The sequence below is a fragment of the Delphinapterus leucas genome, chromosome 14, assembly GCF_059928025.1.
Source record: "Delphinapterus leucas isolate spDelLeu-1000000601 "Yukka" chromosome 14, BTC_Dleu_Yukka2, whole genome shotgun sequence".
NCBI lineage: Eukaryota > Metazoa > Chordata > Mammalia > Artiodactyla > Monodontidae > Delphinapterus > Delphinapterus leucas.
Genome location: NC_143142.1, coordinates 51,167,026 through 51,184,069, shown reverse-complemented (window position 1 = coordinate 51,184,069; position 17,044 = coordinate 51,167,026). Strand labels below are relative to the sequence as shown.

Below are 17,044 nucleotides of genomic sequence, written 5' to 3'. Positions count from 1 at the left end.
CAGTTAGCCATGCTGGGCTTCTGACCTATGGAAACTGTGAGATAATATAAATGGGTGCTGTTTTGAACAGCTATGTTTGTGGTAACTTGTTACACAGCAATAGCAAACTAATACATGATCCTTTTGCCTCTTCAGGGAAAGAGGAGAGAAGTCCATGGTGAATCAAGCTGATAAGCAAAGAGCAGCCTGATGTTCTATCAGTGGCTAAACCGGTGAGGTCCATCACCCTTTGCTTGAATTACGTTTGCTCATAATGTGAAGTTATTCCATACACTTGAAAGTTACTTAGAAGAAGCACTCACGGGCACAGAACTCTTTGTAAACCTGTCGAGGCTGGAGATTTGCTGCTCAGTCTCCGTGGGTGTCCCCTAGGAAGCAGGGAAATGGCACAGTCTGCCGTATGCATGTTTTTGCTGAGTAACCCTCTCAGGTGTGAGCTGTGAATGGGTAGCAAAATGATTGGGAATTTAAAAAAAAAATGTCATCTGTGAAGGCCAGAGGAGGATGAGTCACTCCTGAGGGTCTGACCTTCATGGCTTGGCAGAGCCACATTGCTGGAATCCTGGCAGTGCCACCAAGAGTATGTGCTCCAGCCCTACGTACATACTGCTCGAAGCAATAGAGATTCAGGGAGGATTGGTGCATGTAAGGGGCCTGCCCTGACCCTATAAGAACAGGCAGATCAGAGGGCTCTCTCTTTGTGGAGATATCCTGCCAGCTCAGGTGAGCAGGGATGGCTGGCAATGGGGTGCCCAAAGCAGGTCTCCCAGCAGGCCAGGCAGTGGCATTACTATGGGAGAGCAAAGCTCAGGCCTCACTGGGCAGGGGGCCCACCTGCCCTCAGCGTCCCAGCAAGAAGTCATTCTGCCAGGACTCACTGGGTCCAGAACCCCCGCCCCTCACCTGCTCTCAGGCTGCCTTCCTCAGAGAATGAGTATGGAATTGTGGGGGGAGAGAGGGAGGCAGTGTAGAGAATGAAATGCCAGCCTCTCCTTATATCCTGGGTAACTTCCAACCTCCACACGGAAGAAATCCTCCTCCGTGGGAACTGCACCAGTGCCCTTCAGGTAGGAACTGGGTGTAGAGGACAGAGGGACTTCTGCCCGCCCGGGCTTGATGACACATTGTACGTCTTCTGCTGGGGACTCCAGCCTAGTACATGCACCTGCTTCCTGGGGAGAATGGGGGAAATGAGGATGGGGTGGCAAAGGCCCTCTGCTGTCTGCTGGGTGTCCTTGCTGGGTGTCCCCAAGAGGGATGGTTTTGGAACTGGTGATAAGAGAGCAAAGTTTCCAGGCTGAGATGCACTGGCTGGCAGTAGCAGGAGGAAATCAAAGGGCACACGACTGTGAACCCGTGTGCTCAAGATGGGTGTGTCAGGCATTCATCCTTCCTTCCTTCTTTCCTTCCTTCATTTATATATTTAGGCTGCGTTGGGTCTTCGTTGCTGCACATGGGCTTCCTCTAGTTGCGGTGAGCAGGGGCTACTCTTCGTTGTGGTGCGCGGGCTTCTCAATGCGGTGGCTTCTCTTGTTGTGGAGCTCAGGCTCTAGGCGTGTGGCCTTCAGTAGTTGTGGCACACGGGCTCAGTAGTCGTGGCACATGGGCTTAGTTGCTCCGCGGCATGTGGGATCTTCCCGGACCAGGGCTCAAACCCGTGTCCCCTGCATTGGCAGGCAGATTCTTAACCACTGCGCCACCAGGGGAGTCCCAGGCATTCTTCCTTAAAAGCAAAAACCAGGCTGGGTACAGGGAAAGAGTGAAAAAAACCTTTGAGAAAAATTCCCTTTGGTGCTGAAGAACTTTTTATGGTATTTCTTTTTCATTTGATAATAGAGCATTTAGCAAAGAGAAACAGAACCCCATCATTTTACTAGCACGGCAAAAGCATAGTTTTAGCAACAGCAGTGTCATCGTTTGGTTGACAGAAAGCATATGTTCTTGCACACATTTACTTCAGAATAGCCACATCAAAACGAGAATGTGTTTCCAACAGCCTAGCATGTGGCGTGCATTTAAGTTTTAATTGGTGAGCATATGGCAAAACTGGCAAGGGTGCCTCTGTGGGGCTTTATCACTGATGGGGAGATGGGTGCAGTTGTTTGCCATCAGCCTGAGTCTACCCATCATCCCCAGGAGACTGGCAGACAAAGCAGGAAGGATCCACGATTTGATGGCTGTTTTGACTCCAGCCTACATGCATGTTTCCTTCCACTTCAGCAGTGACTCTGGCCCCTGATCAGCCAGCAGCTGCAGGAACAAGTGAGGCAATGGACATGCAAGCTCTAGAAAGCCACACATTCTTGGGAATAAATAGTGTAATTTCATCCCCCTACGTTCCAGCCTTACTTCCTGGAGTCAGACATTTAAATGTGCTCTAGAGCCGCTGGGGTAGTTTCTCTCTTTCATCACTGCTGCAGAGGAAATCATCTCCAAAACTACCTCTTGACCAGAATGCAGGCTCAGTGTCCACAAGGCCTCACTGCAAATCTGCGGTGTGTGAAGCTGTTCTAATGATGAACAAATTAAATAAAATTCACACACATTCAAGTCAAGCCAAGCCACCAAAGATGGAGAATGGAGATGAGAGAGAGCAAACACGTGTGGCTGCTCATTCCTGACACCCTCTGCACTCAATACACCAGGCAACACATGTGTCAAGGGCACAACACACACCCCTGCTTTCAGAGGGCTCACCACTTGGCTAGTGACACGGGACATAAAATCCTATCAATGGGGGTCACGGTGGTATGCAGCCAGGCACCCAAGTGAGGGCCCTGGGTACCAAGTAGCAGGGAGTCCCTGGAAAGGACCCACAGCTGAGCCCTCCTCGAGCTGTATTAATCAAACACAGGAATGACAAGGCACAAGTTCTCTGGGGACCAAGACTCTGCCTTCCTCTCACGTCCAAGGGCCCCCAGTGTGGTCTTGGGGCCAGCATCTTCTCACAAAGTTCTCATGGACACTTAGGAAACACTGTGAGACTACACACTGAATTCACGAACATTTCTGCCCGCCTTCCTATTCTCTTTCATCAGGACCTCGGTCACCAGCAGTCCCCTCCACATACTCACAACCATTCCTTCTGAGTCATTGCCCTAAGCCACACCAGCTGCCCTCTCAGCAGGCCTGGTTTGAAAAAGTATCATCTACCCTTGCCGAGTCCCCTGGAAATAGGAGGGACCGTGAAAGTCTGCAGGAAAAGTCCTCAAGGGAGCTAAGATATTTGTCAATACCAAGGGATGAAAATTGCTCACAACTTCTCACTGATACCCAACAACAGTACCAGTGGTGAGAGGCACATGGACACACAAGACAGACCCAGCTCTTGTTGCTATGGAGGTTACAGGTATGCTAAGAGATCCGACATGTCACCCGTGGCCTCAGCACGGCAAAGGTGGGCAAACCCTAACACCAACGGACACAGGGAAATCCCAGCCCCTCAGCTCCCACCAGACACAATAAAAAACATTTATAAACATGATGGATATTCTAAGAGCAAATTCATGTTGCCCTGGGAAGGTCTGGCAAGGGTTTTTGCAAAGCCTAGGACAGGTCATGAGTCTCTGTGCCAAAAGGACATTTAAGCAGAGTCTCCAAGGATGAAAAGGAGTTTAAGAGGGAAAACTGGACACAAATGTTCTGGGCAGAAGGAAAGAGCACGTGCAGCCGGGAGCACAGGGTGGGCAGGAGGAATGAAAGCTGTCCGGCGGCAGTGGCTGGGGCAATGGGCCTCATAAGGTGAGTTAAGGACCTGGGGCTTTACACGGAGGGCAGTGATGGCTGCTTCACGGAGAGACAGGCCACATTTCACTGTGTCTGAGAGGACCCCTGACTACACCCAAATCACAGGCAAACCACACTTTTGGCTGGGACAGCTGAGGTGGGCCTGTAGCTTCAGAGGAGACTCTTAGTCAGTGTTGGGTGAACATTCGGGAAGCAAACCCCGCAAAGAGACTGAGGAGGAAGAGGGGGGCCAGTCAGGGGGGCTCAAGAGAAGAAGAAAATGAATAAATGGCATCAGTGGAAGAACACATGGGCAAGTGACAGAGATTCTGGACAGTGGGAAGAAGTTTTCCATCCCAGGATCCCCTGGAGGAAGCAGTGTGTTTGCATTCGAGGAGAGCAGGGGTGCTGCAGGCCTGTGGCCCCCTTTGGGGCGCTGTTCCTGAGCCCTGCGCACCAACTCTCTACTAAACCCTCAGACCCCTCTGTGGGGAGGGGTCTCTTACCGCCCTCAGAAAGCTGAGGCTGGGAGGGAACACTGAAGGCCCAGGCCCAGGTGCCCAACAGCCCTTCTCCCCATGGTGGGTGCAAGCTTGGAAGTGAAATGAGGACATGGCAAGAAATGCCTGGCAACATAGAAGGCGTCCAAAACTGGGATCTGTCTTGCTGGACCACAGCCTGAGAGAGCAGACTGATGGGATCTTGGCATTGAGAGAACATACTTAGCAAAGGCCAGAAAAATGTATTTGGCCAGAACCTGCACTGACCTGATTCAGAGAACTTTAAACTAAATTTTAAGGTTGGAGGTGGGGGAGTATAAGGGAGGAGAAAAAAAAAACCAACAAAACAAAATTAAACTGTATAAAAGGATATGGTAAGGGATAACTCATGGAATGTGGAAGATATAACAGGAAGGAAGAGGTCCACGGTATATTCAGAAGGAAGTAACAAGGAACCTGGTTGCTGCCAGCCTGTGGGGAAGGACCCATAACCTGAACATGGCCACTAAAGGGAATTCTTTAACCAAAGGAAATAGACATTACAGGAGAGAGAGGCTGGGGAGCCAGGGTAGGAGCCCATCAACGTGAGAACCACAGTGAAAGAGGGAAAACCTAAGTGTGTTTGTTGAGAGAATAAAAAAGCATGCCCCATCTGATGACTGGGACGTCCCTCATGCAGATCACAACACTGGGGTGAGAAGAGGAAAGAGCAGGCCTTGAGGATTTCAGCTCATCTCCTGTTCCAAGTCAGCCGGGGCAGACATTGACTCAGACTAGCTAGTTCTTTGTCCCTTTAAAAGCCCAGCACCAACTTCTCATCTGAACCGCAAAATCTTACTAGACATCCGGCCCCATTTGGCCTTAAGTGAAGTAAGAATAAATGCTACCGTCTATAGAGTGCCTTCAACACACTGGTGCCGTCCTAGGAACTATGGACACGTCACCCTATTTTATTCTCATGCCAACAATATGAAGATTAATGTTCCCATGTGAGAAATGAGGAATGATGTTCAGAGAGGTTAAGTAACTTGTCCAGGGCTACACAGCATACTGAATACTCTAGGCCTGCTCTTCTAGACCCATTCTTTGTGCTGCTTTGTGCCCTGGGAGGCTGGTCTCTGCAGAGTTTGCGTTCCCTCTCACTTTCAGACGGGTCGGCCCCGGGAGGTACCTGCAAAGCTAGGAGGAAGGAGAGGCTGGCGTATTTATGGGGGGCCACTTTGGCAGAAGGTGTCAGGCCAGCTTTTCTGTCCCCAGGGCTCCCTCCCAAGGCTACAGCTCTTACCAAGTCCTAGCTGTTCACTAAGTTTTTCCAGGCCTGGAGGCAGAAACAGTGTTGGCAGTTTCCCACTGCTGCTAGTCTCTGGGTGCTTCCCTGCCCTCTGATGGTCCCGCGACCCTCTCCGCACCTCTGCAAACCGTCCCTTCACTGCCTGCCTGCGGGCGCCCTCTGAGCATGCGCCATCTACTTCCAACAGAACCTTGCTGACGAGCAGAGCTGGGATTTGAACTTGGACTGGCCTGATAGAAAAGCCTGGGCTGTTAATCATGATGTTACACTGTGCGGTGGCTGACTTAAGCCGCAAAGGACAAGTATATAATCATTCCTGAAAGAACAAAACAACACAAAACAAAAAGTGGGCACAAATGTTCCAGCTCTGCTTTCATCAATGTCCCTGACAGCTGAGTCCGGAGTGTCCAACTGGAATCTCCTGTCATGCAATTTTTCTTTGAAGAGATAAATTGCTGGTAGAAAGATCTGAACTTAATAAGTCTTTGGGTGGCTTCAATTGATTTCAGTCTGTGATGGTGTCTCGATGACTTTGCCAGGACTTGGCTTTCTGGCAGGTCTTATGAAACTGAGGGCTGGGCCAGCCAGTTCTATAATAGTTGCTCCAAACTGTGTAGATTCCAGGGACCTCCCCCGTTCAGAGCTAATAACTAACACCATCGACTTTAAACTTGTGGTTTAATCATATAAATGTGAAAAAGGTCCCATGAGATGAAGCTCACAACTTTGAAAATTCTTTAGATTTGGCTTTTGGTGTTGGGCCAATTCTTGCAAAGCTGTTCACTCAGATTCACTCTAGAGCAGGATTTCTCAGACTCAGTACTTTGGATATTTGGGGTCAGATAAGTCTTTGTTGTGGGTGGCACTGTATCCTATTATCCTGTGCATTATGGGGTATTTAGCAGCATTCCTCGCTTCCACGCACTGGAGGCCAATACCACTTCCTCCCCAGTTGTGACAACGAAAAATGTCTTCAGATGCTACCAAATGTCCCCTGGGAGCAAAAAAATCACTCCTGGTTGAGAATCATTGCTCTACAGGAATAGTTTCATTAGGATGGGCACAAGTTCAGCCTACTTCAGCTTTCTAAAAAGACACTACCTGCAAAATACTGATTCATGGGTCTAATGAATTTGTATGCCTTTAAAATTAAGCCCAGCTTTGTCCTCAAAATTAGAGCTGGATCTTCCAAACAGGTTCGGGCCTAAGCCACCTCTTAAGATGAAAACCATATATGGTCAAGATTACCTTCAAAAGTCCTTTTGGAAGATGCCACCTTGTAGGATCCCACACCCACCCTCAGAGTTCTGACAATCCAGGTTTTCACTGAGTTTCAGTGCAACGGTGTAAGAAGTCCTGGGCTTATAGTCACGGGCCATGTTATCTCCAAATACAGGTTCTTAAACTCTTAAATCACACTGGGTGCAGCAAGTTGTTCAAATGACAAGAGGCACATGAGAGTCAGGAATGGCTCAAGAAAAAAACAGATCCATGGCCCTCATGTTGTGTTCACCTGGGGACACACACCTGAGTTGTACGTTAAGCAGGATTACAAGCACTATTTAAATTGTAATTTTCACTCCCCCCTTTTGCCCCTCAGATTATGCTCCTGATTAAATTCACTTGGTTAAACATGTATATGATATAACTCTACTGTAATATCATATAGGACAAAAAAAGAAGAAGCCAGTTTCAGGTCCAATTACTGTAATATTGATTAATATATGGATTCTATTTCACACTAGAAACAGAAAATGAAAAGCAATTTAAGATGACCATATCATTTACTGCTCTGCTGTTACCTTGAACTCAAACCATATCATCCCAAACATCAACCCACAGTTATAAAGACGTCCTTTGAGCTTATTTAAATTCTTCTTCTAAAGTCAGATAGATAGGCCTTGTCTTGGTTCAGTGTCAAACAAGGATAGACTCCAATATGCGTTCATCCTTCCATTCCCAGTAGGGCTGGAGAAGCTCCTGGGTTAATGACACGCCCATTTCCTTACAAGAGCAAATAGAAAGACAAGCCCTTCCTCAAGGATGAAGGCACTGTCTAATTCCAAACCGGCAATGCATTTCAACAGCACCCCTAGCTCCTGTCAAGTCCCAGACAGAAACAGCAGTGACATCAAAACCCAAACTGCTATTGTGGAAGAGATACACTAGCATTAAAATGGATGGTCCTGAATAATAACAGCTAGCAAAAAAGTGATCAAACTTGAGGGTTTTTGCTAATTCAGGCTTACCAGGATGTAGCTACTCTTGATGAGATGTTCTAATGTGATTAGTATCAACACTCATTCATCCTATAAATACTTACTGAGACCTCCCAGGCGTCAGGCCTTGTGCTAGGCACAAGGAAGTCAGATGTGAAAAAATATCTTCCCTAAAACATTTTTCAGGCTAAAGTGGCCTCTTAGGTAATATCCAAGAGACATTATAAGATCAAAACAATTAATATCTAAAGAAAATGTTAGCTCTTCCTGCCAGTAGAGTCTGGCCAAGCCTAAGCAGAGCCAGCTGGCCTGCAATTGGGGTATGACTAGAAATCCCACTTTTAAATTCTCATCCCTAAAAGCTGACCCTTCCTCACTTACATCTAGTCACTAATGGATGTGGCTTTCCACTTAGCCAGTAATTCAGTTTATTTGCACTTGTTAGCAAATTTATTCACAAAGAAATGGAGAAAAGTTTACTTAAAATAAGGAGTATTTTTAAAGGTAGTTGAAGGAATATCTTAATTGTCAATTTGTCAAGAGTCATCCTCTGAATTTTCTCCCTCTTTTAGAGTTAGATCCTGAGAAAGAAATGGTCTACGTACATTATGTTGACTTTCTGCCCGAGTTCCCTGTCTACATTAGGCCACCAACACTTCTTCAGTCTTTACAGAGGGGCCTATATAGTCAAAGATGTGCCCTCCGTCATGGTCCATGCAATAAATTTCTGCATACAGGGGAAACAGCTATCTCTGTAGATTAATGTACTTGCTTACTTTTTTTCATTTATTAGCTCATAAAACATTTCCTAAAGGCTTATTCTGCTTCAAGCACTGGAAGATAACAAAGGTGAGTACAGGCACTAGCCCTCCTCTGAGAAGCACACAAAAGAGAGAGGACCACTTGTTGTGTATACAGTGAAATAAGTCCTATATCCCAGGCATGCACAAGATGTAAGGAAAACACAAGAGAGGGCTCAAAGAGGCTTTAGAGAAGATGCTTCAACTAGATGGATAAAAGTCCAGTGGGCACCCCATGGGTGAAGGCACTCAAGTACAGAAGCATGCCTGAGAGAATAGAGCACTTTTCCATGACTGAGGGTGGTTTGGTCCTGATGGACAGTAACATGTACAGGTGGTTATGGTGGTAAGAGACTGGCTGTAGGACTGGATAACCAAGAGTCTTGAGTGCCATGCAAGATCTTACCTTCACACTGTAGATGATGGAGAGCCACTAGAGGATTTTAAAAACAAGATATAGACATGATTCTTTTTTTTGGCTGGGCTGTAAGAAGAACATGGAAGAGGTGAGATATAGTAGAAGCTACTGAAATGGTCCAGATGACATATGGTTAAGATTGGGACTAAGGCGTTGACAATGGAGAGGCATGGGAGGGGGCTGATTTGAGAGAAAGGAGCACATAAACATTTGATGATTGACTTGATGTAGGGGTGAGCATTGACGGGGGAGGCAAAGCTACATGTCTGCTTCCAATTTAAATAACTAGGCCAGGAGAGATGGTCTTAACCAGATGAGGACTAGGAGGTATGAGAAGGTTAGGGGTTTTATGGGTGAGAGATGAGTGACATCTCCCATCGAAAAGCCCCCGAATGGCACTTGGTAAGTCTGAAGTGTCTAAGGAGCATTCAGATGGCGATGCCTAAGGAGACTGGATACATGTGTCCTGAGCTCAAGAAGGCCACGGCTGGAGATGCAGACCTGGAGGTTTTCAGCACTTGGTAGGTAGTTAAAAATTCACAGATGGGGATGTGGAGGTACAGCCAGAGGGTGTGGCATGAAGATAGGGGGTTGCTGGGGAAGGAATATTGGAAAAATCTGACACTTAGGGGGCAGCTAGAAGAAGAGTCAGTAAGAAGACTGAAACAAAATGCTGAGAAAGGTTGAGACAAAATGATGAGAAAACAATGATGACAGAAGTAGAAGACATGAAAGCCCGATAACATGTTGAGTCTAGAGATTATCTAGAAGATACACAAGGATACAGAGCTGCTGGATCTAGAAAGTCAACAAAAAGCTACTGGAACTTCCCAAAGTACCTGGTGGAGGCAGCTTCTTCAGAAGACATTACAGCTTTGGAAAGCTCTAAAGATTCACTGAACCCAGGAATTCTCTTGAAAAAGCACACTTTTAAGGACTGGAAAACCAATGTTTGATTATCTTGCCACACTGCCGGCGTTGTATCATTCTGTACAAATGCTTTATGGGAGGGGGTGGGGGAAAGACAGGGGCGTGGGGGAGGCAGAGGTGCTGGGAGGAAAAGAGGAGTGGTGGAGATGGCGGAGTACAGGTTGAGCACAGATAAAGATGCTTGAAGAAACCTGAGAGTTATTCTTCTTTGCTATTTCCGAGCTCTCAGTCACTGACTCTGGAAATGTGAAGTACCACACTGACTTAAGAATGTTCACTGTCCCTACCTGTGGAGGGCCTTCTGACTATACCTGGAAGCATTTACCCAAGGCTTTTACCTGAGATGAAATGCACTGATGTCCTTGCAGATTCCCCGGTAGCACCTCCACATGCAGACAGTGCCTGCTCCAGACTGGGCTTTACAGCTCCTGATGCTCTTTCTTTTTGTCAAATAAGAACAAACAAGGTAATGGCTGTTTAAAACTTGAATTTTTTTTTTACATTAAACAGATCTTAGGATGAAAATCTGATTGTAAAGGTTGGTTGAAAACCATTATAACCCAAAACTTGGAAATAATTCTCCATGGGTCTATCATGTTTCTGGGGTCTTACAAGCTGATGCATTGAAAGCCTTTGTTCTGGACTATCTAAGGATGTGTGCATAGCAAATAGCCTTGAAAGACAGAGAAAGGGTCTCCCTCTGGAGCTAGCTACTGCCTGGTTTATTGCGCACTGTGATCAAGATCATGTTTCCCTCTGGGACAAAGGGAAGACACGCTTACTGCCCAATATAAGATTTGAGGTCCTTAAACTCAGGGTTCCATTCAGTGTGTGTGCAGGTATCACTTGGGCTTATTCACATCACCTTGTGGAAACTGGGGCTTGGAGAAATGGCAAAATGCTGGTATTTTGGCTACTACTATGGCTATGAGCAATAAAGTCCTTTGTTTCTGAACCAGGAGTTTTGTGTCTTCTGCCAACACCCATGAGACAAAAGCAGGCTAATTTACTAGCTTATAAGTAGGGTAAAGTCTCGGACCTTTCACAGATTTTGATGCCTATTTGCCATCTATGCAATTATCATGCTGATCATATAATATCCTTCTTTAAAAACTTTCCCAATAAGAAGAACTACAGTCCTGCAGCCTGTGGAACAAAAACCACATTCACAGAAAGACAGACAAGATGAAAAGGCATAGGGCTATGTACCAGATGAAGGAACAAGATAAAACCCCAGAAAAACAACTAAATGAAGTGGAGATAGGCACCCTTCCAGAAAAACAATTCAGAATAATGATAGTGAAGATGATCCAGGACCTCGGAAAAACAATGGAGGCAAAGATCAAGAAGATGCAAAAAATGTTTAACAAAGACCTTGAAGAATTAAAGAACAAACAAACAGAGATGAACAATACAATAACTGAAATGAAAACTACACTAGAAGGAATCAGTAGCAGAATAACTGAGGCAGAAGAAAGGATAAGTGACCTGGAAGACAGAATGGTGGAATTCACTGCTGCGGAACAGAATAAAGAAAAAAGAATGAAAAGAAATAAAGACAGCCTAAGAGACCTCTGGGACAACATTAAACGCAACAGCATTCGCATTATAGGGGTCCCAGAAGGAGAAGAGAGAGAGAAAGGACCAGAGAAAATATTTACAGAGATTATAGTTGAAAACTTCCCTAACAGGAGAAAGGAAAGAGCCACCCAAGTCCAGGAAGCGAAGCGAGTCCCATACAAGATAAACCCAAGGAGAAACACACCGAGACACATAGTAATCAAATTGGCAAAAATTAAAGACAAAGAAAACTTACTGAAAGCAGCAAGGGAAAAATGACAAATAACATACAAGAGAACTCCCATAAGGTTAACAGCTGATTTCTCAGCAGAAACTCTACAAGCCAGAAGGGAGTGGCATGATATACTTAAAGTGATGAAAGGGAAGAACCTAAAACCAAGATTACTCTATCCAGCAAGGATCTCATTCACATTCGACGGAGAAATCAAAAGCTTTACAGACAAGCAAAAGTGAAGAGAATTCAGCACCACCAAACCAGCTCCACAACAAATGCTAAAGGAACTTCTCTAAGTGGGAAACACAAGAGAAGGAAAGGACATACACAGAAAGTGGGCTCAAGAATGCAGGATAGAAGGGAGATTCGGAAGATGGCGGAAGAGTAAGACACGATCACCTTCCTCCCCACAGATACATCAGAAATACATCTACACGTGGAACAACCCTACAGAACACCTACTGAACGCTGGCAGAAGACCTCAGACCTCCCAAAAGGCAAGAAACTCCCCATGTACCTGGGTAGGGCAAGAGAAAAAAGAAAAAACAGAGACAAAAGAATAGGGACGGGACCTGCAGCAGTGGGAGGGAGCCGTGAAGGAGGAAAGGTTTCCACACACTAGGAAGCCCCTTCGCGGGAGGAGACTGCGGGTGGCGGAGGCGGAAAGCTTCGGAGCCGTGGAGGAGAACACAGCAACAGGGGTGCAGAGCGCAAAGCAGACAGATTCCCGCATAGAGGATCAGTGCCGACCGGCACTCACCAGCCCAAGAGGCTTGTCTGCTCACCCGCCGGGGCGGGCGGGGCTGGGAGCTGAGGCTCGGGCTTCAGTTGGAGCGCAGGGAGAGGACTGGGGTTGGCAGCGTGAACACAGCCTGCAGGGGGTTAGTGCACCACAGCTAGCCAGGAGGGAGTCCGGAGAAAAGTCTGGACCTGCCGAAGAGGCAACAGACTTTTTCTTCCCTCTTTGTTTCCTGGTGCACGAGGACAAGGGATTAAGGGCGCTGCTTAAAGGAGCTCCAGAGACGGGCGCAAGCCGCGGCTAAAAGCGCGGACCCCAGAGACGGGCATGAGATGCTAAGGCTGCTGCTGCCGCCACCAAGAAGCCTGTGTGCGACCACAGGTCACTATCCACACCTCCCTTCCAGGGAGCCTGTGCAGCCCGCCACTGCCAGGGTCCCGGGATCCAGGGACAACTTCCCTGGGAGAACGCACGGCACGCCTCAGGCTGGTGCAACGTCCTGCTGGCCTCTGCCGCCACAGGCTCGCCCCTCATCATGCCCCTCCCTCCCCCCGGCCTGAGTGAGCCAGAGCCCCCGAAGCAGCTGCTCCTTTAACCCCGTCCTGTCTGAGCGAAGAACAGACACCCTCTGGCAACCTACACGCAGAGGCAGGGCCAAATCCAAAGCTGAGCCCTGGGAGCTGTGAGAACAAAGAAGAGAAAGGGAAATCTCTCCCAGCAGCCTCAGAAGCAGCAGATTAAATCTCTGCAATCAACTTGATGTGCCTGCATCTGTGGGATACATGAATAGACAACGAATCATCTGAAATTGAGGAGGTGGACTTTGAGAGCAAGAATTTTATTTTTTTCCCTTTTCCTCTTTTTGTGAGTGTGTATGTGTATGCTTCTGTGTGAGATTTTGTCTGTATAGTTTTGCTTTCACCATTTGTCCTAGGGTTCTATCCGTCCGTTTTTTGTTTGTTTTTACTTAAAAAAATTTTTTTTTCTTAATAATTATTTTTTATTTTAATAACTTTATTTTATCTTAATTTATTTTATTTTCTTTTATCCTCTTTCTTTCTTTCTACTTTTTCTCCCTTTTATTCTGAGCCATGTGGATGAAAGGCTCTTGGTGCTGCAGCCAGGAGTCAGTGCTGTGCCTCTGAGGTGGGAGAGCCAACTTCAGGACACTGGTCCACAAGAGACCTCCCAGCTCCACGTAATATCAAACGGCGAAAATCTCCCAGAGATCTCCATCTCAACACCAACACCCAGCTTCACTCAACGACCAGCAAACTACAGTGCTGGACACCCTATGCCAAACAACTAGCAAGACAGGAACACAACCCCACCCATTAGCAGACAGGCTGCCTAAAATCATAATAAGGTCACAGACACCCCAAAACACACCACCAGACGCGGAACTGCCCACCAGAAAGACAAGATCCAGCCTCATCCACCAGAACACAGGCACTAGTCCCCTCCACCAGGAAGCCTACACAACCCACTGAACCAACTTAAGCCACTGAGGACAGACACCAAAAACAATGGGAACTACAAACCTGCAGCCTGCAAAAAGGAGACCCTAAACACAGTAAGATAAGCAAAATGAGAAGGCAGAGAAATATGCAGCAGATGAAGGAGCAAGATAAAAACCCACCAGACCTAACAAATGAAGAGGAAATAGGCAGTCTACCTGAAAAAGAATTCAGAATAATGATAGAAAGGATGATCCTAAATCTTGGAAACAGAATAGAGAAAATGCAAGAAACATTTAACAAGGACCTAGAAGAACTAAAGATGAAACAAGCAATAATGAATAACACAATAAATGAAATTAAAAATACGCTAGAAGGGATCAATAGCAGAATAACTGAGGCAGAGGAATGGATAAGTGACCTGGAAGATAAAATAGTGGAAATAACTACTGTAGAACAGAATAAAGAAAAAAGAATGAAAAGAACTGAGGACAGTCTCAGAGACCACTGGGAGAACATTAAACGCACCAACATTCGAATTATAGGGGTTCCAGAAGAAGAAGAGAAAAAGAAAGGGACTGAGAAAATATTTGAAGAGATTATAGTTGAAAACTTCCCTAATATGGTAAAGGAAATAGTTAATCAAGTCCAGGAAGCACAGAGAGTCCCATAAAGGATAAATCCAAGGAGAAACACGCCAAGACACATATTAATCAAACTGTCAAAAATTAAATACAAAGAAAACATATTAAAAGCAGCAAGGGAAAAACAACAAATAACACACAAGGGAATCACCATAAGGTTAACAGTTCATCTTTCAGCAGAAACTCTGCAAGCCAGAAGGGACTGGCAGGACATATTTAAAGTGATGAAGGAGAAAAAGCTACAACCAAGATTACTCTACCCAGCAAGGATCTCATTCAGATTTGATGAAGAAAATAAAACCTTTACAGACAAGCAAAAGCTGAGAGAGTTTAGCACTACCAAACCAGTTTTACAACAAATGCTAAAGTCTCTTCTTTAGGCAAGGAACACAAGAGAAGGAAAAGACTTACAATAACAAACCTAAAACAATTAAGAAAATGGGAATAGGAACATACATATCAATAATTACCTTAAATGTAAAAGGATTAAATGTTCCCACGAAAAGACACACACTGGCTGAATGGATACAAAAACAAGACCCATATATATGCTGTCTACAAGAGACCCACTTCAGACCTAGAGACACATACAGACTGAAAGTGGGGGGATGGAAAAAGATATTCCATGCAAATGGAAACCAAAAGAAAGTTGGAGTAGCAATTCTCATATCAGACAAAATAGAATTTAAAATAAAGACTATTAGAAGAGACAAAGAAGGACACTACATAATGATCAAGGGGTCGATCCAAGAAGAAGATATAACAATTGTAAATATTTATGCACCCAACATACGAGCACCTCAATACATAAGGCAAATACTAACAACCATAAAAGGGGAAATCGACAGTAACACATTCATAGTAGGGGACTTTAACACCCCACTTTCACCATTGGACAGATCATCCAAAAAGAAAGTAAATAAGGAAACACAAGCTTTAAATGATACATTAAACAAGATGGACTTAACTGATATTTATAGGATATTCCATCCAAAACCAACAGATTACACATTTTTCTCAACTGCTCATGGAACATTCTCCAGGATAGATCATATCCTGGGTCACAAATCAAGCCTTGGTAAATTTAAGAAAACTGAAATCATATCAAGTATCTTTTCCGACCACAATGCTATGAGACGAGATATCAATTACAGGAAACGATCTGTAAAAAATACAAACACATGGAGGCTAAACAATACACTACTTAATAACGAAGTGATCACTGAAGAAATCAAAGAGGAAATCAAACAATACCTAAAAACCAATGACAATGGAGACACAATGACCCAAAACCTATGGGATGCAGCAACAGCAGTTCTAAGAGGGAAGTTTATAGCAAAACAATCCTACCTTAAGAAACAGGAAACATCTCGAATAAACAACCTAACCTTGCACCTAAAGCAATTAGAGAAAGAAGAACAAAAAAAAACCCAAAGTTAGCAGAAGGAAAGAAATCATAAAGATCAGATCAGAAATAAATGAAAAAGAAATGAAGGAAACGATAGCAAAGATCAATAAAACTAAAAGCTGGTTCTTTGAGAATATAAACAAAATTGATAAACTATTAGCCAGATGCATCAAGAAAAAAGGGAGAAGACTCAAATCAATAGAATTAGAAATGGAAAAGGAGAAGTAACAACTGACACTGCAGAAATACAAAAGATCATGAGAGATTACTACAAGCAGCTCTATGCCAATAAAATGGACAACCTGGAAGAAAGGAACAAATTCTTAGAAATGCACAACCTGCCAAGACTGAATCAGGAAGAAATAGAAAATATGAAACGACCAATCACAAGCACTGAAATTGAAACTGATTTAAAATCTTCCAACAAACAAAAGCCCCAGACCAGATGGCTTCACAGGCGAATTCTATCAAACATTTAGAGAAGAGCTAACACCTATCCTTCTCAAACTCTTCCAAAATATAGCAGAGGGAGGAACACACCCAAACTCATTCTACGATGCCACCATCACTCTGATCACAAAACCAGACAAGGATGTCACAAAGAAAGAAAACTACAGGCCAATATCACTGATAAACATAGATGTAAAAATCCTCAACAAAATACTAGCAAACAGATTCCAACACCACATTAAAAGCATCATACATCATGATCAAGTGGGGTTTATTCCAGGAATGCAAGGATTCTTCAATATACGCAAATCAATCAATGTGATACACCATATTAACAAATTGAAGGAGAGAAACCATATGACCATCTCAATAGATGCAGAGAAAGCTTTCAACAAAATTCAACACCCATTTATGATAAAAATCCTCCAGAAAGTAGGCATAGAGGAAACTTTCCTCAACATAATAAAGGCCATATATGACAAACCCACAGCCAACATCATCCTCAATGGTGAAAAACTGAAACCATTTCCACTAAGAACAGGAACAAGACAAGGTTGCCCACTCTCACCACTCTTATTCAACATAGTTTTGGAAGTTTTAGCCACAGCAATCAGAGAAGAAAAGGGGAAAAAAAGGAATCCAAACTGGAAAAGAAGAAGTAAAGCTA

General features: G+C 44.9%; 1 protein-coding gene across 1 annotated transcript in view; it reads right to left on the bottom strand.

Annotated features, from left to right (window-relative positions):
- The window catches only part of FHOD3 (formin homology 2 domain containing 3), a 497,208-nt gene that overhangs the window by 82,702 nt on the left and 397,462 nt on the right, over window positions 1-17,044 (bottom strand). The window lies entirely within an intron of this gene.